Source organism: Choloepus didactylus, chromosome 8 (assembly GCF_015220235.1).
Source record: "Choloepus didactylus isolate mChoDid1 chromosome 8, mChoDid1.pri, whole genome shotgun sequence".
Taxonomy (NCBI): Eukaryota; Metazoa; Chordata; class Mammalia; order Pilosa; family Megalonychidae; genus Choloepus; species Choloepus didactylus.
This window is the reverse complement of record NC_051314.1, coordinates 134,110,631-134,134,997: the sequence shown is the minus strand read 5'-3', so window position 1 is coordinate 134,134,997 and position 24,367 is coordinate 134,110,631. Positions and strand designations below refer to the sequence as shown.

General features: G+C 41.5%; 1 protein-coding gene and 1 long non-coding RNA gene across 2 annotated transcripts in view; both read left to right on the top strand.

Annotated features, from left to right (window-relative positions):
* Positions 1-24,367, top strand: part of LOC119542938 (aldo-keto reductase family 1 member C1 homolog) — a 390,984-nt gene that overhangs the window by 139,410 nt on the left and 227,207 nt on the right. The gene's annotated exons all lie outside the window — the stretch shown is intronic.
* Positions 1,487-24,367, top strand: part of LOC119543240 — a 41,773-nt gene continuing 18,892 nt past the window's right edge. The window contains exons 1-2 of the long non-coding RNA XR_005218542.1: positions 1,487-1,589; positions 1,913-2,034. This is a non-coding gene — a long non-coding RNA (uncharacterized LOC119543240). The remainder of the gene's footprint in view (positions 1,590-1,912; positions 2,035-24,367) is intronic.

The window sequence follows — 24,367 nt, the reverse complement described above, 5'->3', positions numbered from 1 at the left end:
GATAATGCAAGGTAGAGAAGAGAACTAGCCTTCTGAGAACGTTTTGAACAGGAACCCCTCTGGGCCATTTTAATGTTTGTTATAAACTCATGTGCTGTGCAGAACACCCCCTGGGCCACAAGGAGGACACACAGCAGGAACTGTCCACGTCTGTCCTTGAGGAAGGGGTTGTCGGCCGAGGGGGGAGGCAGCCTGGGGAGGCAGAGCATGGGCTCCTCACGCCCAGACACATGGGAGGGACACATCGTGGGCACGTGGCAGCAACACACATTTTCCTCCCAGGACCCTCTTTTCATTCTCCAACAATCCATGGAGTCTGTGTCCATCTCTCCACAGATCCCTGGAACTACTGAACCTGACAAGGAAAACCTGCGGCTCACATAGCTGCTCTTCCCACAAGAAGAAGTGACGCTTATTTGCACATTTGTTCCTTGATCCTGGCATTTAAAACCTGGGAACTGGTGATGCTGTCCTCCTCTTCACCGTACACCAACCTTAAAATGTTACGTAAATATTTACCAGCTCCTGTTTAAGTCTTGGTGAAATATTTTTGAGTTCTTGTACTGTCATCAAAAGAGTATCAAATTTTAAACTGATTTTGGTTAACCATTCCGGGCCTTCATTACATTATGAATAAATTTATGTTTCAACCCAGCTTAGCCCCAAGACCAAAGAACACGCCTGGTGTGGAGTTACCCATGAGTTTAATTTGGGACTTATAAAACAGGAGATGACTCTTCCTGGTAAAGGGTTGGGGAAGGGAAGTCTGTGTTCTACACAGAGAGAGAGAGAGAGAAGTGCCAAAGTTGGAGCAGGGATGGGGCTTATAAAGGTTTGTGACAACAGAGTTTCAGCTGCGTCTCATGAGATTTGGTGACACCAATGACTCCCTAGATTTTGTTCATAACAGTGATTAGGGGAGTTAACATGTTTCCTGGTCGTGGAGGTGGCTGCATACATCTCAAAATGGAGAAGAGGGCAGGGCACCGGGCTCTGGGTCCCCACAATTTATATCAAACCAATTTCCAAATGATCATCCATATGCTAATTAGGAAACACATTCAGAAAAATACGTAATTAGAGAGGAAGTCACTCACCAAAAGTACTTTCTGACTACTTGATTTGCATTTAAAAGTTGCATTAGTTTTTGAGGCCTAACAGAAATATCCAACTACTTCATTATGGAGAGTGTTCAGAAAAATAAAGTTCATGATACAAATAGACCAGAAGAAAACAAAATAAGCTTTAATGCTTTCCCCTTTTCTTCAACAATCCATCCAAAAGGGAAGCACTGCATTTCCACAATATGAGAAAAAGAGATGGTGCCATTCTCTCAAGAATGAGTATATGCTTAGGTAGATAGTCAAGAAAAATGGGAAATTCAGAACCCAGAGGCTCCATATCTCATCAAAAACAAGAAGGAAGAAAGAAATGAGGAACATAGAACTGACGTGTCCTGTTATTTTGTTGAGTCATTCTCGGTCGTGTTTGCTGACTGATGGTTCTCTCCTGACTGCCCAGAAGAGATAACAGCTCAGGCCCACGACCCTTTCCCATCCTCGGCCACACAGTGGGGGACAGCAAGGAAGGTGAGTGAGGGGCTTGTCATTTTTCCTGACTCACAGCTCAGAATTCCTTTAGGGAAAAAGAACAGGGCAAGTGAACCTCATCACTAGGCTACCACAAGTGTTTTCTAGGAGGGGAAAAGAGAGAAACTGTTATCCTTTTGGACCAGGGAAATGGCTCCAGGTTTCTATAAACATTTCAAAGGCAGGTTATTGGTTGTAAGAATCCCAGAAAAGAAGAAATGAGTTTAGCAAACTTATAATCCTAGAGTCCAAATCCTGGCAGCATATTAAATAGCCTGATTTTGTTTCAGGGTGTCTTCATTTTTATTTGTTTCATTCTTTAGAAAAGGCCCCACTTCCAGCCTGTTCATTCAGTGTCTCCCAGGCGGGGCCCAGGCGTCTCTTTTCTGAGTGAGTCTGCAGAGTCCTACACGGCTTCTGGTCACGTATCCACTAGAAGTTATAGGTGAGTGTGAAGCATCAGGTGCTGACACTGACACATGTAAGTGTTAATACACGTCATATGCACGCTCTGTCGCGATGGTCCCTCCCCAGCCGTGGCCTAGGAGACCGAGCAGGGCCTCTGACCTCTCTGGGCCCTGGTTTCACGACTGACCGTGTCAGGAGTGTGAGAGCTCATGGCCGTCCCTCTGTGGGTCACAAACCCCTGGGAGGGCAGGAACAGTGAACATCAGGCTTTTCTGAGGTCGCAGCCATGGTCTGACCTAGGAGTCCACACTGTTCTCCGGGGTCTCCTTAGGAACCACGTCCTGGGATTTGTGGTTGTTGAAGGAGAAGAGCCGTCAAATGAGCACACTCAGGCTTCAGACAATGGAGCTGACCCTCTGAGCCCAAGAAGCTTGCTGCTTTCAGCATCCTGAGTTACCTCCTCTCCCAGACCTGGACCCCGTGGACGTGTGAACGGTGGAAAGAGAGGAGGCACCAGAGTCCAAGGAGAGTAAAGACCCACTCAGGACCGGAGGAGACCCAGGGGTCCTCCTGCCCCAAACCCAAGAGCTCCATCCAGATGGGAGAGGAATCTCAGTGCCGCTGCTTGCTCCTGGGCTGTGTCTGCTCCTGGTTTTCATGCTACAGGATTCCAGATGAATCCTGGAATAACAGTAATAATGGCACTTACTAATGGCAGTGGCAGGGGCTAAGTCACAGGCGAGGGCTATAGAACAAAATAGCCAGAGCAATGAGAATGGGGACGGAAATGGCAATAGGAATGCTAATTTTCTTATGAAATCAGAATGGGAATAGTAAGAAAAATGGCAACAACCATACCTATTGACATAATTCAGCATCTTTATTGAATTATAGTTTATAGATCAGGAAATTAATGAGATTCACCATTATAATTGTATAGTTAGATGACTCCTGGTAATTGACAGAGTTATGCAATCATCACCAAAATCCATTTTTGGGATCTTTCCTTCACTCTCAAAATGTTCCCATTTGCAGATAATTACTGCTCCTAACTACAGGCTCAACTATCCTCTGACCTACTTTATGTTTTTAGAGTTTTGTCCTTTCTGGAAACCTCATGTAAACATAGTTATATGAAATGCGTTCATTTGTAATTGACTTCTTTCACTTGGCAAAATAATTTCAGCTTCTTCCAGTTCATTACACGTGGCAATAATTCATTCGAGTACCCAGTAATAGTCAATTGTATGGGTGTACCATATTTTGTGATTCCATTCACCAGTTGATGGGCAATTGGATTGTTTCCAGTTTGGGGCTAGTATGAATAATGCTGCTATAAACATTTGTGTACAAATCTTTGTGTAAACATAGGTTTCCATTGCTCTTGGATGAACACCTAGACATGAAATTGCTGGCAGTGTTTTGTCCAGGCCCAAATATTTGACTAATTTAGGCTGATTCCATTATGAAGGGAGCCTGTGCTAATATTACCATATCAGTTAACATGCTCTACTCCCTCTGCCCAATGCACACATCTGAGTCCATCCTCTCAGACTCGTTTCCTTCCACCTCCCCGGCCATCGGCCGACAGTGACCTCTCCTTCCCAGACTTCCTGGAACTCTGATCCTCTGAGCTGCCCAAAGAGGGTCCTTGTAGTGCTGGATTTCTTTTTGAAACGTGCCTCGCCTTGCCAAGTATATGCTATGCATTTTCATGTTCCTCAAAGTCCTAAGGAAGCACTGACTGATCTGTACCTGCTGACTACTGCCTTACTGACAGGATGAAAGCCCCACCCTTTGTCTCAAACCTGGAATACCTATAAGATTGGTGTTATCACTCTCATTTTTCCTCAATCCCTATGCAAATCATAGTTTGGATGAAATGAATGGAAGGAATTAAACATAATTAACAGAAACAGAGAATGGAGTAGGTAATAATCTTTCTGTAAAATTAAATCTTAATTGTTTGCAAAACCACAAGAGTTTAATGTTTTTCCTATCGAATTGACTCTAGCTGAGTGTGAGTTGCTAAGCAGCATGGATTAAACTAGAGGTGATATCTCTAATCAACAGCACGTGAGACGTTTCCAGCATCACTCTGCACACACACAGGGGCTCCTGTTAGAAGGCATGGCAAAGGGCTCCCTGCTAATATTCTTCAGTAAATGGGTACTCAGGGTGGCCAATGACAGTAAAATGAGAAAGTAAAAAGGGTGACATGGATGCAATGATTTTATTTCTAGGGCAACACAAACATGGTTTCTATGAAGCTGACATTATAGCGAAAACTTAAAATTTTATTTACTGGCTATTGATAAAGGCTACCAGTCTAACTTCCATAAACATGAAGATATAATAAAATTTCTTTTTAAAAATATTTAAGTATTCAAATTATATTTCCATGCATGGAATTTAGTACATATTTCAGACATCTGCAGATATTCAAATGTATTCTTCTCCCTTAGCTCCATCTGTAAATAAAGCAAAGCAATTTCCTGGCATTTAAATTTTGATTCCTCATTGAAAGCAGAAACTGATTCTACCTTTTATGAGCAAGAATTCTAGCTACATGTGCAGCAGTAATAGTTTTTAAAGATGCTACATATTGCTGATAGCACTTTCACTTCTGTTTTAATAATTCATTAATTATTTACCAGCTCACTACCACATGTGACATATTGAATAAAATTCACAACTAGACAAAAGGAAATATAAAGATATGGCCTCATATCCAAAGAGACAACTATACCATAGGGACAATCTCTATAGAGTAGGAACAATACATAATACAAAGTGATAGAGAAATGATTATGACTAAACTATTTAGTTGGTGGTTAACGTTTCTTGTTTCTTGTCATTTTCCTGATCTCTTTGCATTTGTTCCCTATTTTATTCTTCATTTTTCCCTATACCACAAAAAATTAGCAATGGTAGCAATAGATGGACCAAATTTTGAGTACTAAAACATCATTGTAACTCTTAACATACATTATCACATGGTTTTTATTATGAGTTAAATTCTCAATAGCTTTCCATAATTTCTATTGCATATACTTTTCACAAACCTAGAACCTTAGAGCATGAAAGAATAGTAAGTATCCACAGGCTTTAAATTCTCTCCAACAATGGAGATTTTGTCAACACATTCATCTTTCAGATATAAAATCTTTTCTCTTAACCTTATACATCATGAGCACTGAGATTTCAAAAGTTCATGAAATTTAAACCAGCAGTTCTTACATACCCCACCAAGGCCAGCCTTGCAAGAGGAAAATGCAAAAAGCAGTGTTTGGGAACTGCAGTGATGTGAGGTGCAGAGGAAGGGAGAAATCTGAAAACTTTAAAGATATAAAGTTTACAGAACCTAGTTAATTATTACATATTGGGGTATTAGAAATTTCTGACTGAACACAGGAGTGATGGAGATGCCTTTTTTCATGATAAGGAGAAGAGCAGGCTTGCAAGGAGAAGATCATTAAAACAGTTTTGGAAAGAATTAATTGAGTTATATTTGTAACTTCCATCATTTATTTCCAGAATATTGTTGCAGAAATGAGAGTGCAAATGGAAGATGGAGATTCAGCAATGATATTGGGTTGCTCTGGGAAGTGATACACAGTGAGGAGTGCAGAGGAGTATGTGTGGAGGCCCAAGTTGACCCTGGCCCTGCTCACCCATCTGCTGAATCAGTAAACAGAGCTCTGGAGTGAATCCAGTTTGAGGGTCTTAGGATAGCTCTCTTCACTGTCTCAATCTTGCCTTGGCCATTCTGGTATTGAGACAAATTTTTAGATCTGCCCTACTTTGTCATCAGAAAAAAAAAAAGAAATAATAATTTTGTCACTTACAATTCAGCATGGATATAGCGAGCATTTCAGTTTATTCCCTCTAAGACCTTCATGTCCTCTTCTGGCAATTGGAAATCAAAAACCTATTAGGGACATAAGAAAACATTTATCATATTTAGATCATATAATTGTCAATCTAGATAATCCAAATAAATCATTATTATAAAGAAATCTATACTGTGTCCAGTAGAATATTAACAAAAATCAATAAATATTGAAATATTACACACACCAATTAGACATTAAAATAGGAGAAAAAATCCCATTTGTAATGGCAACAATAAGATATGTCATCTATGTGTCAGTTTAGGAGGAAATGTAGAAGGGATATGAGAAGAAAATTCTAAAATGCCACCAGAGAATGTATAAAATGAGGTGTTTATTTGAATTTGATAATTTTATCTCTTTAAAAAGAGTCCAGAGTATGAAAATGTCATTTGCTATAAATTAATGATTATTTGTTCATAGTGCAAAAATTGACTAACATTTATGAGAATGAGGGAGTTCTAATATGGTTAAGATACTGCTATCCCTGGACCAGACACACACAGGACTTTCTCTGGGAAATCAAGAGTTATGGTTTCCCTAGCTTACAAACATTTACCACATTCCATAACAGAGCCTCATTGTGTTTATTTTGTTTTGTTTCTAGTGACTAACAAATAAGATGCAAATAAAAAAGACAAAGAATGAGTGTACTCACATTGAAAATTTAATAGAAAATCCTCTCCCGTATAGTTTAGACCCTAAAATGCTATAAAATATAGATAAGCATGACTCCCCCAAAGGACTACCACAAAAGTTGTCTGTTTCAATTAACATTACTGAGCTGATATGGGGGTGAAATCACATTTATAATTTGGATTCAGAAGTCACCCCCTTTGCCAATTTGCAGCCTGAATGCAAACTGCTCAGTGGTCCAAAGATTCTTAAACTTTCAAATTAACATAGTGTTTTCCCAGACTGGATGAATGTGAACTTCCTCATATCATATTTTCTGGCCATTCTATTTCCAGATCTAAAAATACATCCAAACAATATACTTGAGTAAGTGTACCAGGAGACACATATAAAAATATTTCTAGAAGCACTATTAAAAATGGCAGGAAAAAAAACACACAAATAATCATAAATGGTCCTAAGTATTTTGATAAAAAAATTATGGTATATTCATAAAAGGCAACACTATATACAAGTATAAACGAACAAAATACAGCCACATGCATCAACATGGATGGTTCTCACACTTAACGTTAGCTAAATGAAACAAGTTATAGAAGAACATAGATTTATTCCACTTATGCAAAGTTCAAAAGAGTTGAAATGAAAGGTTTCTTAGGTAATATGTTTTCTTAACTATGCACATCTTTATTTTATTACTCATCTAGACATACCCTGTATAAAGGGGGTATCAGTCATCTAAATATAGTTAAGATGACAATTCTACCCAACTTGATTTATAGATTCAATGCAACACCCATCAAAAGCCTAATAACCTAATTAGCAGATATATACAACCAATAATCAAACTTATTTGGAAGGGACGGTGCCTCTAATAGCTGAAAATATCTTGAGAAAGAAAAATGAATTGGGAAATCTCACGGTACCTATCTTTAAAGCATATTACAAAGCTACAGTGGTCAAAACAGCATGGTACTGTCATAAAGATAGATATACTGACAAATGGAATCAAATTGGGAGTTCAGTAATAGACCCTTTCATCTATGAGCAATTGACTTTTGATAAGGTGGCTAAGTCCACTTGACTGGGACAGAAAAGCCTCTTCAACAAATAGTATTTGGAGAACTGGATATCCATGTACAAAAGAATGAAAGTGGTCCCCTATCTCACATCTTATACAGAAAGTAACTCAAAATGGATCAAAGGCATAAACAATAGAGTTAAGACCATAAAATTCCTAGAAGAAAATATAGGGAAATATCTTACAGATCTTTTGGTAGGAAATGGAAATGCTCTCCTATAGATTGTGGTGGTGAATGCAAAACTATGTGATTATACCAGAAGCCATTGATTGTACACTTAGAAAAGATTGCATAGTGTGTGAATAAAACTACTTAATAAGTAAATCATTTCTAGAGTCTTAGATAGAGCCCAGGGTAATCTTTAGGGTTTTCAGGAATACTGCTGGATGGGGTTTGGCATGCTGTGGAAAACTGAAGTATCCTCCTGAAGCTTGCATAAGAGTAACCTCCAGAATGACCTCTCAATTCTATTCAAAACCCCTTAGCCACTGAAACTTCATTTTGTTTCATTTCTTTTCCCCACTTTGGTCAAGAAGGCATTGTCTATCCCACGATGCCAGGGCCAGGCTCATCACTGGGAGTCATGTCCCACATTGCCAGGGAGACTTACACCACTGTAAGAATTGTTCTATGTAGGGGAGAGGGAAATGAGTTTAATTGCTGAGTTTGGCTTAGAGAGAGAGAGGCCACATCTGAGCAACAAAAGAAGCTCTCTTAGGGTAACTCTTAGGCATAATTATAAGTAGGATTAGCTTCCCCATTACTGAAATAAGTTTCATAAGGGCAAGCCTCAAAATAGAGGACTTGGCTTATTACATTGGGAGTCCCTGATGCTTGAGAGAATATCAGGAATTTCCCAGGTGGGGAAGTTTAATAGTTCTACAACTTTTCCCTAGTCTCTCAAGGGACATTGCAAATACTTTTTTAATTTTATGCTCCAAATGCACTGGAATATATTAGATATTACATTAATTTGTACAGAATAATAGGATCTCATTCCCAGGAATGTGTGGAAGTATGGCTGACTGAGAGAAAAAGAAACTATTCAGTGGAAGAGATAGTTACCTAAAGGACATATCTCCATCAAGAAAAGGGGGTGGGGGCAGGGCCAGCACAAGTGCAGTTCTCATTCAAAGAATTTATACCCCAGGGGCTGAGATATCAGCAACAAGTTCAACCTACAAAAAGCAGAGCCCAGCTTGTCTGAAAACTGCTCTTGTGAGGGGTGGAATTGGTGCTGCTTGAGAGTCCTGTAACTTTTCCAGCTTGCAGGGAACATGCTTATGAGTGGCTCCTCCCACCCCCCAAAAAAAGAAAGGGGCAAAGCCCAGCACAGTGATTGTTATTTAGAGAATTCAGACCCCAGGAGCTAGAAAACAGAAACAGTTTAGGCCCACCTTGAGCCACAGTCTCTGTCTCAACCATGCTCCTGGCAGGGGCAGAGTCTGCTGAGAATTAAAGGCACAGTACCACTTTAGGCCCTTGAGCCCTTGAGGAGCAGTGTGCTGAGAAGCACAATCTGCTTGGCAGGACTGGAAAAGCAAAGAATCAAGAGGCTTCACATAAAAGCCTGGCACCTGGCTGGGTCTTATCCCCAGGGAACCTTGATATGATGACACCCACTTCTTGAGTGCTGGGCCTGTCTTATATAAGAAAATCTGACCAGATTTTCCTCTCTGAGGAAGAATAAGGAAGGGAAAGGTTTTCCCTGGGGTGAATCAACTGAACAAAAAACAGCAATCTCAATAAAACTTCCATGTAGGCAGTGCAAGAATCAGAAGAATAAGAGCTGAAAAATTCTGATTAGTTAAACAGAAGGTATACTACAGCTCTAGAATAAGTTGAACCAAATGTCAAAGAACCATGAGCTAATAAAGCCAACAAACAAGAAAACCCAAGGCAAAAGAGAGGAAATGCCCTCTAGAATAAACTAATCAAGAAATGAAGTTGCCTAACACCAGCAAAATATCACAAGTCATACTACAAACATGAAGGTATAGCCCAGTCAAATGAACAAACTCAAACTTCAGTTGAGATACGGAAGTTGAAACAACAAATTAAAGATGTGCAAGCAAATCTTCTAAGTCAATTTAAATGACATCAAGGAAAATATGGCAAAAGAGATGAAGGATATAAAGAAGAACTCAGAATTTTGAAAAAAAAGACAGAACTTATGTGAATGTAAGACACAATAAAAGAGATGACAAACACAACAGAGACATACAATAGCAGATTTGAAGAGGCAGAAAAAAGGATTAGTGAACTAGAGGACAGACCATCTGAAATCCTATATAGAAAAGAACAGGTAGGGAAAAGAATGGAAAAATATGAGCAGGGTCTCAGGAAAATGAATAACAACATGAAGCACATGAATATACATGTTATGGGTATCCCAGAAGGAGAAGAGAAGTGAAAAGGGGCAGAAAGAATAACTGAGGATATAATCACTGACAATTTCCCAACTATTATGAAAGATGTCAAATTACAGGTCCAAGAAATGCAATGTACCACAAACAGAATAGATCAAAATAGACATACTTCAAGACACTTACTATTCAAATTGTCAAATGTCAAAGACTAGAGAGGATTCTGAAAGCAGCAAGAGAAAAGGGATCTATCACATACAAGGGAAGCTCAATAAGACTAAGTGTGGATTTCTTAGCAGAAACCATGGAGTAATGAAGGCTATGTTATAGTATATTTAATATACTGAAAGAGAGAAACTTCCAGTGGTGAGAAGCTAAGATACATAATACAGAGTTTGTTTCTGGGGAGAAACTAAGAGCCAACACACAGACCCAGAGGCTTGGAGAAGCTGGGAGATGCAGACAGAAGGATATTTGGAGATGCTAAGCTAAGAGATGAAGCCCAGAATTTACCCCAGAGAAGCTCAGAGAGGCCCCCCAGATGCTTAGAAAGAAACACTTTGGAAGAACAAGTAAAGAAGCACAGGAGCTGATAGAGAGAAGCTAAGAGAGACAGAAGCCCAAGCAAGGATGCACAGAGGCTGAGAGAGTGAAGCTAGATACATTTTGGAGAAAGCAATTTTGAAATGCAACCCAGGAGCAAAGGCCCAGCAGAAGCCAGCCACGTGCCTTACCAGCTGACAGAGATGTTCCGGATGCCATTGGCCTTCCTTCACTGAAGGTATTCTCTTTCTGATGCCTTAGTTTGGACATTTTTATGGCCTTAGAACTGTAAATTTATAACCTAAGAAATCCCATTTATAAAAGCCAATCAATTTCTTCTATTTTACATATTGGCAGCTTTAGGAAATTGAAGCAATGTCCAATACAAATTTTGTGTTTATGATATCTTTCATAATTTAGAAAGCTTGTGGCAAACAAGTTGACTCATTCAAGTACTGCTCAAAGTGACAGCACACACTTGAAATAGAAAGTTTATCTTTTCCAATCAAAATGAAAATTTTGTCTCCGAAATCAAAATAAAAAAACACGACATATGCCATTTTATATACTCTGCATTAATTTGTTTACATTTTTATTGAAATATATTCACATCCCATACAATCATTCAAAGTATAAAACAATTGTTCACAGTATCATCATGTAGTTGTGCATTCATCATCACAATCAATTTTTGAACATTTTCATTACTCCAGAAAATAAAAGTAAGAATAAAAACAAAATTAAAAAGGACACCCAAAACATCCCATACCCCTCCTACCTTCTATTATTCATTTACTTTGTGTCCCCATTTTCTACTCATTTGTCCATACACTGGGTAAAAGGAGTGTGAGCTATAAGGTTTTCAAAATCACGTGGTCACACCATATAAGCTATATAGGTATATGCTCAACTTCAAAAATCAAGGATACTGGATTGCAATTCAAGTTTCAGATATTTCCTTCTAAATATTCTACTACACTAAAAGCTAAAAAGGGCTATCTATATAATGCATAATAGTTACCTCCAGAACGACCTCTTGACTCCATTTGAAATCTCTCAGCCACTGAAACTTTATTATGCTTCATTTCTCTTCCCTGCTTTGGTCCAGAAGGCCTTCTCAATCACATGATGCAGGGACCAGGCTCATCCCCAGGAATCATGTCCCATGTTGCCAGGGAGATTTACATCCCTGGGAGTCAGGTCCCATGTAGGAGGGAGAGCAGTGGGTTTACCGGCTGAGTTGTTTAGAGAGAGAGGCCACATCTGAGCAGCAAAGGAGGTTCTCTGGGGGTGACTCTTAGGGATAATTATGAGTAGGCTTAGCCTCTCCTTTGCAGTAACAAGCTTCATAACGGCAAGCCCCAAGTTTGAGGCCTCGGCCTACTAAATTGGTAGCCCCAGCACTTGGGAGAATTTCAGGAATTCCCCAGCTGGGGAAGTTTAATATTTCCACATTTTCCCACAGTCCTTCAAGGAGGCTTTGCAAATACTTTTTATTCTCTGCCCAAATTACTCTGGGTTGTATCGGGCTTCACGCTAATCTGTACAAACCAACATTTCACTCCCTAGTCAAAGTTCCATGTACTTACGGTTTTTGAGTAAACTGACCATACAAGTTAAATTACACAGTGTGCTAGAGAAAATATAGACCTTGTACCAAATAAACATCTCTTCCTTTGTTCCCATACAGAATCCAAAGTTTTAAAACACGGTTAATATCATCCTCTACCCTTTAGTCTGATCTACCCCAATCTCAACTAAGTCCACTTTTTTCATACCTCCAATAGAAATCTGATCTCCTTTTCAGTCTCTTTAACAGTTGATTCATGGGGCAATGCTGACACTCACAGGAATATTTACACAAGCCCTCCCCTCATAACCCATGCTCACAGATTCAATTTTCAGTTTACACATTGCTTATGCAAAAACATTCTTACATTTGTACATTTATTCACACTCATTGACCAATCTAGGTTTCACTAAATTATACAGCTCCAGTCTTTATCTTCTATTTTTCCTTCTGGTGTCATACAGATTGCTAACTTTCCTTTTTTAACCATATTCACAGTCACCTTTTTTCAGTGTACTTACAATATTGTGCTACCATCACACAGTATTGTGCTATCCATTTCTAGATCTACACAATCAATCCTCTAGAACATTCTATACTCCTTCAACATCAAATGCTCAATCTCTGCCCTCTTTCTATTTCCTGATATCTTCATTCCTACATTCTTCTCCAAACCTCTCTCCCTTGTCTTTTTTCTATGTCTGTAGCACTCCCTTTAGTATTTCCTGTAGAGGAATTCTCTTGTTCACGAACTCTCTCAGTGTCTATCTGTCAATATTTTAAACTCTCCCTTATTTTTGAAGGACAGTTTTGCAACATATAGGATTCTTGTTGGCAGTTTTTCTCTTTCATTATCTTGACTATATCATACCACTGTCTTCTCATCTCCATGGTTTCTGCTGAGAGATCCTCACTTATTCTTATCAAGCTTACCTTGGATGTATGGATTGCTTTTCTCTTGCTGCTTTCAGAATTCTCTTTTTGTCTTTGACATTTGAAAATCTGATTAGTAAGTGTCTTGGAGTAGGTCTATTTGGATCAATTCTGTTTGGTTTACGCTGTGTTGCTTGGACCCATAATTTTAGGTCTTTCATAAGAGTTGGGAAATTTTCATTGATTATTTCCTTTATTATTCCTTCTGCCACTTTTCCCTTCTCTTCTCTTTCTGGGACACCTATTACAATATATTCGTGTACTTCATGTTGTCATTCAGTTCCCTGAGACCTTGCTTATATTTTTGCTTTGTTTTCCCTATCTGTTCTTTTGTGTGCAGGATTTCAGATGTCCTGTCCTCCAGCTTATTGATCTTTGCTTCTGCCTCTCTAAGTCTGCTGTTGTATGTCTCCATTGTGGTTTTCATCTCTTCTGTAGTGCCTTTCATTCCCATAAGTTCTGCCATTTATTTTTTCAAGCTTACAAATTCTTCCTTATGATCTCACCCAGTGTCTTCTTTATATCCTTCATCTCTTTTGTCACATTCTTTTTTCACCTCATTGATTTGATTTAAAAGATTTGTTTGAACTTCTATAATTAGTTGTTTCAACTTCTGAAGCTCAGTTGAGGTGTTACTTTCTTCCATTGACTGGGCCATATCTTTCCATTTCCTGATGTGGCCCATGATCTTTTACTGTCTGGGCATCTGATTTTCTTAAATGGTTTATTCTGGAAGTTATTTTCTCTCGTTTGCCTAAGGTTTTGTTATTGGTTGTCTTTGATCTCTATCTTTTCTTTGTTTCTCTTCCTGGCCAGTTGTCAGATTGGCTCTGCCCCCAGTCTTACCCCCCAAATCAAGTGCCCACCATGACCTGCCACAGGGATGGGACGTAGTCACTGGGCACCCCAGCAAGGTCACTGTGTGTGGTAATATAGATCTGCTGGCTTCCAGTGGTGCTCTGTTTTTTCCACTGGCCAGCAAGACCTGGGTTTGTTTTAGAGCCCTGCTCTAACAGTTGTTTTCTCAGCCAAAACAGGGCTGGGTATTTGTGCCATGATAGTCCTCATTTCGTAACTGGTCACATGATCATAGTTCATATTTATCACTTGCTTCTTCCACTACCCATTCTGTGTTCCCTTTACCCTCAGCAAGCACTTCTTTGGTTCTTTGCCTAGCGGGGTGTGCTGGTTTCTTTGAACCCAAGAGTTCAGTTCTAAGTTTATCTCTCTCCACTCGCATTTTACTATAAGCTGCAAGGAGAAGCCAGGCTACTTCTTCTATATTTTGCTTGGGGATCTCATAAGCTAAATACTCCAGGTTGTCACTTTCAAATTCTGCTTTCCATCCAACACCAGGACTCAAGTTTGCCAAATTTGCTGCTACTTTAAAACAAGGATCACCTTTCTTCCAGTTTGCAACAACACGTTCATAATTTCTGTTCAAGGCCTCGTCAGAAGTATCTTTAGAGTCAATATTTCCACAAATAGTCTCTTCAAAGCAGTTTAGGCATTCTCTATCAAGCTCCTCACAATTCTTCCAGAATTTTCCCCTTATCCATTTAAAAAGCCATTCCAACATGTTTGGTATTTGCAAACTCAGCAGCACCAGCACCCCACTTCCGGTACCAAAATCTGTTCTAGTTTGCTAATGCTGCTGGAATGCAAAACACCAGAGATGGATTGGCTTTTATAAAAGGGGGCTTATTTGGTTACACAGTGACAGTCTTAAGGCCATAAAGTGTCCAACGTAACACATCAGCAATTGGGTACCTTCACTAGAGGATGGCCAATGGTGTCCAGAAAACCTCTGTTAGCTGGGAAAGCACATGGCTGGCGTCTGCTCCAAAGTTCTGGTTTCAAAATGGCTTTCTCCCAGGACATTCCTCTCTAGCCTGCAGTTACTCAAAATGCAACTCTTAGTTGCACTTGGGATATTTGTCCTCTCTCAGCTTCTCTGGAGCAAGAGGCTGCTTTCAACAGCCGTCTTCAAACTGTCTCTCATCTGCAGCTCCTGTGCTTTCTTCAAAGTGTCCCTCTTGGCTGTAGCTCCTCTTCAAAATGTCACTCACAGCTGCACTGAGTTCCCTCTGCCCATCAGCTCATTTATATGGCTCCACTGATCAAGGCCCACCATGAATGGGTAGGGCCATGCCTCCGTGGAAATATCTCATCAGAGTTATCACCTACAGTTTGGTGGGGCACATTTCCATGCAAACAACCTAATCCAAACATTCCAACTTAATCCCCACTAATATGTCTGCCCCACAAGATTGCATCAAAGAATATGGCTTTTTCTGGGGGACATAATACATTCAAACCAGCACACGGGGTGACCCAAATCTTCATTCCTGAAGTTTCCTGGCCATTGGTAGTCCTACCTGTATTGAGTTGTTGCAGTTTTCCATTGACTTTAATCACAGGGCATGGTAGTACTAAGGACGCCTTAGGGGTTCTCCTGTATTCCAGGAAAACTCTTCTTTACCTGTAGTTGCAGTGCTATTTCCCCTTGATAGTCCAGATCAATAACCCCAGCCAGCAGAGAAACTCCCTTCCTTGCCTGTTGATTCAAAGGCATGAGAAGCCCAAAGTGGGCAGGTTGTTGTCTTAACTTCCAATTCAATGGAATTAATTGGAAGTTAAGGTGGAAGTACTCCTTCTTTTGGAACTAAGACTTGTAGACCAGCAGAGCTTAAGGTTGCAGGGACAGGAAGCAAAAATTTTCCTAGTGGATCACTAGGAGTGACAGTGAGTGGTGCCACTCCTATTTCCACCCCTTGATTCCTGGAACCATGAAACCTGGCTATGGGAGAAACAGAACCATAGGGTGGATGCTGATTCAGAGCATACACAGCCTCCTGGAGAACACTGTCCCAGCCCTGCAGGATTTTTCCACCTTGTTGGCACCATAATTGAGTCTTCAATAGGCCATTCCACCATTCTATCAAGCCAGCTACCTCTGGATGATGGGGAACATGGTAAGACCAGAGAATTCCATGAGCATGTGTCCAGTCCCTCACTTCATTTGCTGTGAAGTGGGTGCCTTGGTCAGAAGCAATGCTGTGTGGAATACCATGATGGTGGATAAAGCATTCCATAAGTCCATGGATGGTTGTTTTGGCAGAAAAACTGCATGCAGGGGCAGCAAACCCATATCCAGAGTATGTATCTATTCCAGTGAGAAAAAATTACTGCCCCTACCATGATGGAAATGGTCCAGTGTAGTCAACGTGCCATCAGGTAACAGACTGATCACCTTGGGAAATGGTGCCATATTGTGTACTCAGTGTGGGTCGCTGCTGCTGGCAGATTGTGCACTCAGCAGTGGCTGTGGCCAGGTTGGCCTTGGTGAGTGGAAGTCCATGTTGCTGAGCCCCTGCATAACCTCCATCCCGACCACCATGACCACTTTGTTCTTGAGCCATTGGGCAATGACAGGAGTTGCTGGGGAAAGAGGCTGACTGGTATCCACCAATGGGTCATCTTATCCACTTGATCATTAAAATTTTCCTCTGCCGAAGTGACCCTCTGGTGAACATTCACATGGGACACAAATATCTGCATGTTTTTGCCCACTCAGAAAGATCTATCCATATATCTATTTCCCATACTTCCTTGTCACCAATTTTCCAATCATGTTCCTTCCAAGTCCCTGACCATCCAGCCAAACCATTAGCAACAGCCAATGAAATAGTACACAAGCACACCTTTGGCCAGTTCTCCTTCCAAGGAAAATGAACAACCAGGTGAACTACTCAAATTTCCACCCTCTGGGAGGATTTACCCTCACCACTGTCCTTCAGGGACATCCCAGAAAGGGGCTGCAGTGGTATAGTGATCCACTTTTGGGTGGTGCCTGCATATCATGCAGAACCATCTGTAAACCAGACCCAAGTTTTCTCTTCCTCAGTCAACTGATTGTAAGGAACTCCCCAAGATGCCATAGCTGTGGGCTGGGAAAGAGAAGGTAAGGTGGAAGGAGTGGGGGGCATGGATATTTGGGCCACTTCCTCATGTAAGTTACTTGTGCCTTCAGGACCTGCTTGAGCCCTATCTCATATATACCATTTCCATTTTATGATTGAGTGCTGCTATGCATGCCCGACTTTATGGTTTGGCAGGATGGACAAGACCCAGCTCATGATAAGTAACACAGGTCTCATGGTAACTTGATGGCCCATGGCTAAGATCTGTATCTACTAAGGCCCAATAGCAGGCCCAAAGCTGTTTCTCAAAAGGAGAGAAGTTATCTGCAGAGGATGGTAAGGCTTTACTTCAAAATCCTAAGGGCCTACATTGTGATTCTCCTATAGGATCCTGCCAAAAGCCCCAAACAGCATCTCTGTCTGCCACTGACACTTCAGCACCATTGGATCAGCTGGATCATATGGTCCAAGAGGCAGAGCAGCTTGCACAGCAGCCTGGACCTGTTGCAGACCCTCATCTTGTTCTTGCCCCGCTCAAAAGTAGCTGCTTTTCTGGTCACTCGGTAAATGGCTGCAGTAGCACACCCAAATGACGAACATGTTGTCTCTAAAATCCAAAGAGGCCAACTAGGCATTGTGCCTTTTTTTTGGTCATAGGAGAGGCCTGATGCAACAGCTTATCCTTCACCTTAGAAGGGATATCTTGACATGCCCCACACCACTGGACACCTAGAAACTTTACAGAGGTTGAAGTTCCCTGTATTTTTGTTGGATTTATCTCCCATCCTCTGACACTCAAATACCTTATCAACAAATCTAGAGTAGTTGCTACTTTTTGCTCACTAGGTCCAATCAACATGATATCATCAATATAATGGACAACTGTGATATCTTCTGGGAGGGAGAAATGATCAAGATCCCTGTGGACAATATTGTGACATAGGGCTGGAGAGTTGATATACCCGTGAGGTAGCACAGTGAAAGTATACTGCTGGCCTTGGCAGCTGAAAGCAAACTGTTGCCGGTGGTCCTTACTAATAGCTATTGAGAAAAAGGCACAAGGGATATGTTGATTTGCTCAAGCAATGATGCCACATCTGGAACAGCAGCTGCAATTACAGTCACCCCTTGTTAAGCTTATGATAATCCACTGTCATCCTCCAAGACCCATCTGTTTTCTGCACAGACCAAATAGGAGAGTTGAATGGGGATGTGGTGAGAACCACCACCCTTGCATCCTTCAAGTCCTTAAGAGTGGCAGTAATCTCTGCAGTCCCTCCAGGAATCTGGTACTGCTTCTGGTTTGCTATTTTGCTAGTCAATGGCAGTTCTAGTGACTTTCACTTGGCTTTTCCTCTCATAATAGCCCTCACTCTGTAAGTCAGGGAATCAATGTGAGGTTTCTGCCAGTTGCTGAGTATGTCTATTCTAATTATGCATTCCAGAACTGGGGAAATAACCACAGAATGGTGCTGGGACCCATTGGACCCACTGTGAGAGGGACCTGAGCTAAAACTGCATTGGTCATCTGACTTTCATAAGCCCCAATTCTGATGATGGACAAGAGTGACATTTTGAGTCTCCTGGAATTAATATCACTTCTTAACCAGTGTCTAATGAACCCTGAAATATCTGATCATTTTCTTTTTCCCAATGTAGAGTTACTCTGGTAACAGGCCTTAGGTCCCCCTGGGGAACGCTGGGAGGAAGATTAACAGTATAAATTTTTGGCAGTGTAAGAGAGTCCTTCCCCAAGAGTACCCAGCCTTCCTCTCGTTCAAGGGGCTCTGGGTCTACAAACTGTCTCAAGTCTGGGAATTTAATAAAGGGCTGTGACTCTCTGCTTTTGTAATTCAAGGTAGACTTTTGTTCATTTGACCTAGAATTCAGCTTATACAGCTCAAACAAGAATTTAGTAGACTGCCCATCTATTTTACTTCTAGGTACTCCATGATCTACTAGCCAATGCCATGATCTACTAGCCAATGCAGAGGCAAGTCAGATTATTTTGACTGCTGCTTTGAGCCCATTTTTCATTATGGTAGCCATGCCCACCTTATCATTGGTGATTAACTGCTGTCATGTGTTTACTGATGGGATCCAATTATCCCCATCGTGTTTAAGGATTCCAGCTCAGTGACAGCAGTTCACACAGTAATATCAGGCCTACAGAGAAGGGCAACTACAGAGCTCTTCAGGGAGGATGGAGCTCACAAATTTATTCCTTACAGTCCTGGTGAAAGATATGTCCTCTGGACATTCCAGGTGTATGTGAGCAGGTCTTTCATGATAAATACACTCTAACATTCCAATCTGTCTAAGCCTTTGAATCCCCTCCTCTGCATTATACCAGGGCAGTTCTGGCACTTCAACCTCAGGCAATATCAGCCACCTTTTTACCCATGTTTCAGCCAACCACCCAAACAAACTGTTAAAGCTGTTTCTAACCCCTGAAGCTACAACATTGATTGCAGAATCTCTTAGTGGGCCCATATCAATAAATTTAGCCTGTTACAACATTATATTCCTTCAACCATTATCCCACATCCTTAATATCCATTCTCACATATTTCCCTAATTTCTGACTAAATAAATTGGAAAATTCATGCAGTTCTTTTGGACTATAGCATACTTCCTTATGGGTCACAGTTTCTACCTCATCCTTCAGGGCCTCTTGGGACTTTAGTCTGGTTATAGGTCTTGAAGCAAAGACTGGTGTTGAGAGTGGGTCATCAAGAGAATTAGAAGTATCTCTCATGCCATTTACCTCAGGACATTCTGTTGCAGTTTCATCTTGTGAAACAGGATTAATCTCTCCAGGCAGAGGAGTGAGGGCTGCTTCCTCAGGGGAGGTGATTATAGGTTTAGCAGGCACTGAAGGGTTAATCTTCCTAGGTGGTGGATGGATGGCAGGCTCCTCAGGGCAGACTAGAGGTCTGGAAGCTGTTTCCTCAAAGCAGGCTGGAGATGGGGGTGCTGTTTCCTCAGGGCATACCATTACAGGAATATCTAGGAAAGACTCAGTAGAATCCAGGGTTCCAAGGTCCCCACTGCCATTATTATGAATCCATATGTCCCGATCCCAAGTTTCAGGATCCCATTCTTTTCCAGTCAATGCCTTTACTTTAATAGCAGACACCTTGCGAGGTTGAGATTTTAGTTTACATTGTAAATCTGCCACTAGCACAATGAGACTCTGGGTCTGATTTTCAGAAATCTCAAGTCTGCGACCACAGGAAATAAGATTTTCTTTCAGGGCACACATAATAACCTTCACATCTGTCATATGGCACTTAAGTTTCAAATCTGAAGCCTTTAGCTTGTCCTTCTCTCTTATACCTTTATCCAGCATACCTAAGAGCAACTATCCAACATCATTATACCTCTCAACTCCACAAAACTCTGTTAAGGTGTCAAAAACACTGTTACCCAGAGTCTTGCTTCATATAAGAGCATGATTAGGGGAACCAAATAGTGACGTTTTGTGTATATCCATTGCGAACTCATGCCATGGACAGTCAGTGCGATCTTGATTATCAGTAATGGAGTCATTAGTGCCTTTGAATCTAATTAAAGTAAAAAACCATTTGTAAAAGCCCATTTTAAGATTCTATTTCTCAAGAAGCACTCCTGGTACCAAGCTGTATTATTTAGGCTTCTCTAGGGAAACAGAACCAACAAGAAATATCTGTAAATATAAGAGTTTATAAAAGTATCTCATGCAACTGTGGGAATGCACAAGTCCAAATTCCATACAGCAGGCAGCAAACTGGCAACTCCAATGAAGATGTTTGATGAACTCTTCAGGAGATGCTTCACTGGCTAGCTAAAGAAGAAGTGAAGGTCCTCTCTGTTCTCCCTGCGATTTGGTACACTGAGCCCTCTATCGTGGCACATGCCATTATGGAGCTCGTTACTGCAAAGGAGAGGCTAACCCTGCTTATAATTGTGCCTAGGAGTTTCCCTCCAAGTACCTCTTTGTTGCTCAGATGTGGCCCTCTCTCTGTAGCTAAGCAAACTCGGCAGGTGAACTGCCCTCCCCCCTACATGGGACCTGACTCCCAGGGGTGTAAAGCTCCCTGGCAACGCAGGATATGACTCCCGGGGATGAGTCTGGACCCGACACTATGAGATTGAGAACTCTTGACCAAAAGGGGATGCAAAATGAAATAAAATAAAGTTTCAGTGGCTGAGAGATTCCAAATGTTATCGAGAGGTCACTCTGGTGGGCATTCTTATGCACTATATAGGTAACTTTTTCAAGGTCTTAAGGTATTGGAATAGCTAGAAGTAAATACCTGAAACTACCAAACTGTAACCTAGTAGCCTTGAGTCTTCAAGACGATTGTACAACAATGTAGCTTACAAGGGGTTACAGTGTGATTGTGACAGTGTGATTGTGACAGTGTGAAAAATAGGGTGGGAGGGAAGTATGATTTGGGTGTTCCTTTTTACTTTTATTTTTTATTCTTATTTTTACTTTTTCTTGTATAAGGAAAACATTCAAAAAATAGATTGGGGTGACAAATTCACAACTATATGATGGTGCTGTGAACAGTTGATTGTATACCACAGATAAATGCATGATATGTGAACATATCTCAATAAAACTGAATTATTAAAAAAAGTCTTCAACTGATTGGATTAAATCCAGCTGATTGAATTCTCTCATTGTGGAAGATATGCCCTTTGTTGATGTAATCAGTCACAGGTGCAGTCGATTGGCTAATGATATAATAAACCAGCCTTCTGTTACTAACCAGCCACCAATGTCTTTGCAATAAAGGTTAAGCCAGTGCTTGCTTGACCAGACACCTGCATATCATCACCTTGGCAAGTTGACACATAAACCTAACCATCACACCAGCTAATGTGAAAATTGTACACAATGATTTCAAAGGATAGAATCTGCTATTTAATTCTTTCCTGCACATTCAGCCTAGTCACATGAGAGAACTGTATATAAGAAGTAGAAACGTACACTTGGAGTGTATAGGTTTACACAAGAAGCAAACTTTTTCTTTCTTTTGCTGTAAAGTATATCAAAACCCTTTATTTTTCAACATGATTGAAAGGAATTAGATACTGAGCCCCAACAGGTTCTGCTGGTCCCCATGTGCTTTAACTTAGGCATCCAGCATGTGGAGGTTTACAAGGCTGAGGCCTCAGTGTTAGCCATGATCTTTTCATCGTCATCTCACATTTCATGACCAAGAAAACAAGACCTCACCCCTGTTCTTCTAAATGTCTGTTACAAATCCCCGCCTATATTACAGATGAGAAAATGAGATTTATTATTTGAGTAAATTGTCCCATGTTACACGATTAAGGAGTAAGTAAAAGAAAGAAAATTTTGGAATGCAAATTTCCTGGATTCCTGGCTAGTGGCCCCGCCACTTGGATCCCTCTCAGGTGAAAGGAACAAGTCTACCTATTGCCTTCCAATATAAACTATTTTAACAAGGACTGAGAATTGAAGACTTGCCCTTGTGAGGTAGGATTTCCCCTAAAATGATGTTGTATTTCCTCTTCAGGTGAATTTATCAGCAGAGAGAGAAGTAGGGGAAAGCTCTACTCATTCTGTGTGCCCTATTTGCTGCCTGGCACTAGGTGGGCTTCCCCGCCCCACTGTTGTTTGCCTGCACTTCAAGTCCAGGGCTCTTTACCATGCAGACTACTCTGAACCATGTGTACTTGGCAGAAGGACAGATTTGTTGAACTGCAAAAATATACAGAAAGTTTCCTCATTGTAATCAATCTCGAAGCAGGGAGCTGAGGGCAAGTGCACTGCCTGAAGAGGTTCATTTCTTCTAAACAGATGGAAACAGGAGGAAAAGCCAAGCCCAGGATAATCCCTAGGGGACCCAGAGCCCTGACTGAAGACTGTCTCCCTTCTCACTGTATCCTTGGAATGGCTCTAGCCTGGTGAACTGAGACCAAGTGAGTTTCCCAGAGTCACACAGGAACTGGGTTCTATGAAAACCCAGGTGGGAAACCAGCCATCCCAGGGCTGTCTTCATTTCCACCATTGACCCCAGTTCCTCTACTCTTACCTCTCTAGGTGCAGCAGTTCCAAATCCCAGGACAGGGATGAAGTGACCATCGTGTAGCTGCACACAATGATGTTTGTGATCCATTGTCTCTCACCACTCAGAATAAGCAGAGATGGTTTTCTTTTATTTCCTTCAGCAGAATTTTGAACAACACTAAGGCAGTGCCCTAAGAGCAAAGGTGACACCCAATGGCACTTACCAATGTTTAAAACTAGGTTGGTAGGAGGGGCCATGCTTAAAGGGATCTTACATGGAGTGCAACTTGACTTGGCACTGTTTCCCTTGTTTTTCCATTCTCATCAAAGAGTGTGCTGAAGTTCACTTTTCTTTGTGATAAAGAAATGAGTTTCCTGCTAGTTCATAGATTTAGTTAAAGAAACTAATCCCAGCCTCTTACAAGAGCCAGGATTTACTTAACCCTTCTGTAACCACAAAGCCCAATTCCCACAGCCACTGTTAGGTCAGTGTGTTCCCAAGTGCAATCTCCACGTGACCGTACATGAGGCAGTGTCCTGCTTCCCAGACTCTGGGTATATGTGGCTAAAAAACTGCTGCCACTGTCAGCTGTCCAGTGTTGGGAGTCAAGTGTTCACCCATCCCAACAACCCTGGGATGGGGACCCTTCTCTGTTCAGCAGGGTGAAGAGGATGCAAATGAAACAAGTGGCATCAAGAACAAGATGGCCACATGTTAAATAGTCTGAATTCATTTCAGGTGTGTTCATTTTTATTTGTTTCCTTCATTAGAAAAGCCCCACCCAACCCCACTCTGGCCTGTTCATTCAGCGTCTCCCAGGCAGGGCCCAGGCTTCTCTTTTCTGAGCAAGTCTGCAGAGTCCTACACGGCTTCTGGTCACGTATCCACTAGAAGTTATAGGTGAGTGTGAAGCATCAGGTGCTGACACTGACACATGTAAGTGTTAATACACGTCATATGCACGCTCTGTCGCGATGGTCCCTCCCCAGCCGTGGCCTAGGAGACCGAGCAGGGCCTCTGACCTCTCTGGGCCCTGGTTTCACGACTGACCGTGTCAGGAGTGTGAGAGCTCATGGCCGTCCCTCTGTGGGTCACAAACCCCTGGGAGGGCAGGAACAGTGAACATCAGGCTTTTCTGAGGTCGCAGCTGTGGTCCGACCTAGGAGTCCACACTGTTCTCCGGGGCCTCCCTAGGAATCGTGTCCTGGGATTTGTGGTTGTTGAAGAAGAAGAGCCGTCAAATGAGCACACTCAGGCTTCAGACAATGGAGCTGACCCTCTAAGACCAAGAAGCTTGCTGCTGTCAGCATCCTGAGTTACCTCCTCTCCCAGGCCTGGACCCCGTGCACGTGTGAACGATGGAAAGAGAGGAGTCACCAGAATCCAAGAGAGTAA